This window comes from Chrysochloris asiatica, unplaced genomic scaffold (assembly GCF_000296735.1).
Source record: "Chrysochloris asiatica unplaced genomic scaffold, ChrAsi1.0 scaffold00180, whole genome shotgun sequence".
NCBI lineage: Eukaryota > Metazoa > Chordata > Mammalia > Afrosoricida > Chrysochloridae > Chrysochloris > Chrysochloris asiatica.
In genome coordinates, this window is record NW_006408698.1 from 2,083,751 (window position 1) to 2,086,835 (window position 3,085).

Below are 3,085 nucleotides of genomic sequence, written 5' to 3' on the forward strand. Positions count from 1 at the left end.
CTTACAAATTCAAGCAAATCAGATTAAGCTCTTATCTATCTGCAGAAGGCAATGGGGAAACATATATCAAACATATATAAAACTACCAACCAAGAATCCACTACAAAGCAAAGCTGTCAATCAAATATGAAAGTATGATGAAAACAAACATTCCTGGATAAAAAGAAGCTAAGGGACTTTGCCAAAGCCAACCTCATGCTTCAAAATATCCTAAATGGAGTTCTTTGGACTGAGAACCAACAAAAACAGCCAACAACCAGAGATTGACATATGTGGCAGCATCACCCACAGGCTCCAACAGCCGGACTTTTGATTTCTCCCCTCCAACGTCTGCCTCTACAAAAACTAGCAAGTATGCCACCGACTCCTCCATGACGACTGACTGATTCAACCGGGGGGCAGATTAAGGCATTGACCCGCGATGCTGAGACCACCATTTTGACCAAGGAACAACTGGTGACTTCTACTAACCCCGTTACTGCTTGCACTGCAGCACCTTTTTCCATAATTTACACAGGTTCTGAAAGTTTGTTTAAAATGTATAAAGACCTCCATAATGTTTCTCATGTTTTTTGCTCTAATTGTTTTCTTTCCAATTGTATTGTTCATCAACCACCATATGTTTTATTACTTGTTAATGTTACCGGAATTAAGACCATTCATCGTGCTGCTTTGGCTCTTAAATGTGTCACGTGTTTTGTTGCTACTCTCATTTTAGGAATTACTGTATTAATAGGAAAAAATACTTATTTTGCCCTTTCCACTGCCTCCCTTGTATAATTAGTTCATACTGCCTCTCGTGTAAATCAACTTTCTAGAAATGTTACTCTTGCTCTTATAGTCCAAGAGCAAATATATAAAGGTTTACAAAATAGAATAAATGCTTTAGAGGAAGCAATATTGTTTATGGGAAATAAGATTCAAAATATCAAGTTTAAAACCTCAGTTAAATGTTATTCATTGTATAAGTGGATTTGTGTTTTCTTATATCATTGCTACTCTATATTTCGGCCCTCACAGTCGACGTTTGCACCCTCCAATTAAAACAAAGAGGGGGGATATGCTGGGGACAGCATACGCAGACCCTGGGTTGATCAGTGGCAACCTTATTAAACCACCTCTGAATATAATCAGTTTAACCCAGATGCTCTCCTTCCTCCTGAAAGTATATAGCAATATTAAGAAAAATGTAGCATTTTAAGTATAGAGAAATGAAGTCTGGTGCCTGAGATCTTGCTCACAAACAAAAGTTTACAAAGTGTACAGAGACAGCTTGGCTCCTTTCAGGAACCTTGCTTTATGTTATGTATCCTTAAGAAACCACACGTCGCTACTCTAGATCATTTAAGCCTAAAAATTAATATATAACAGCTTGATTGAACCTTTTTTCTATAAAAATAAAAATGTTAGATTGTTAAGAAAAACTATGAAAATATCTTAAAAGTTGTTCCTGTGAATCATTATGTCCTATTTTTAATGATTAATCACATTTCAGTTCCGTATCCTGTCTTAATCACATCCTCCCTTTGTAACAAATCCCTCCCTAAAAAAGAGAATAAAAGGCTGAGGTAGAGTGAATTCTGCATGCAATGGTGGGCAATGCTAGGCAATATGTTTGCAGATCTGTCTACCTGCCAGCTTGCATCATATCTGTGTGTCTGTCTTTTTTGTACATATTTCATCTCTCTGTATCTCTATCACTTTCACCACCAGATCTCCCTTCTTTGTGACACCCACACTTCCTAGTCGAGGCGGGACCCTGACATAGGACCTCTACACAACCCTGTTGCACACCTTTCTTAATTTTAAACCATTCAGTGTCCCCATGTTCTGTTCTAACAACTGCCTCTTGGTCCAGGTATTTGTGGCTGTAGTAGCTCAAAATACCAACTGAGAGGGAAGAAGTCTTCACATCAAGTGTCAAATATATCCTTTCTGTATACAGGGTAGTTAGGGACAGGCAACTTAGGCTTTGGCTACCAAAAATGAGAGGGTGATAAAGGCATGAAGCAACTGGCTTACAAGGTTTCAAGAGGGAGTTTAGCTTAAAAGTGTGCGGCGGAAGGTAGAGTCTCCACTGAGTAGTTTTATCTTGTCTAGATGGGTCTGGTGAAAAGAGATGGGGATAATTTTCCACGATTCAATTGTGAGGAATTGTTATCAAGACTAATTGAGACTGTGACAATTATAAAGGTAGAAATTTTATAACAAAAATGAGGGAGAGGGTGACCTTCAGCTCTAAGGACAAATATGGAGGTGGTCTGGATGCTCAGTGTTGTCTGCAGTGCTCAAGCAACATGAGCTCTGTTCCTCTGAACTCCAGTGATCAAACTTGCTTTTGTCTCAGCATTTCTCCAGGACTGGTATACTCCAGGAGCACAGCACACTCACCTGTCCCCCAGTCATGGTTCTGGTTCCAAGGCTGCATCTCTCCACTGGACTGGTGAGAGGGTTTTCATTGTTTTGCTCTTGGGCCTGCTCTCGGCTTCTCATTTGACTCCTTTCTCTGTGATAGACTGCTCTCTATCTGCAGTTCTTACTCTCCATGGTCACTGGGCCATGGGACAGGATATTACTGACTATATCCATGAAGATGCACCACAGAAACCTGCCAAGGCTGGCCTCCTGACACTCTCCGCTTTAAACTTTTGCTGGTCTGTGCTATTTCAACTATCATGATATAGGCATCTGCAAAGTTGTTTCCATATTGTGGAAGCTCTGACTTTTGACTTAGTCCCTTAAACAAAAAATGACTGTACACCTTTTTGCCTCTGCTATGTCACCCCATTCAACTATCAATAAGGAAGAAATAACAGAGGTCCACTGGTGAGACAACCCTCTTCTAATCACTTGATTATTTTCAGAATTTAATCTTGGAGGAAAAGGTTTGAGAGGAATTAATATTCACAGAATAGTGAGACTGCCTTCCATATTCTGGTGAGATACTGGAATTATCTCCAAATTTTTAGAAGACTCACAGTGTGACAAAACATGTTCCTTTTAAATTATCAGTCTCTAAATGGGAATTCAATTTGTTACAATCAGCATATTACAATCATATCTCTTTGATATTTGTCCTGGGAAT

At 39.4% G+C, this 3,085-nt stretch overlaps 1 pseudogene; it reads left to right on the top strand.

Annotated features, from left to right (window-relative positions):
• The first annotated feature begins 2,250 nt into the window (after positions 1–2,250).
• On the top strand, positions 2,251–2,722 carry LOC102832688 (annotated as a pseudogene).
• Positions 2,723–3,085: the final 363 nt, after the last annotated feature.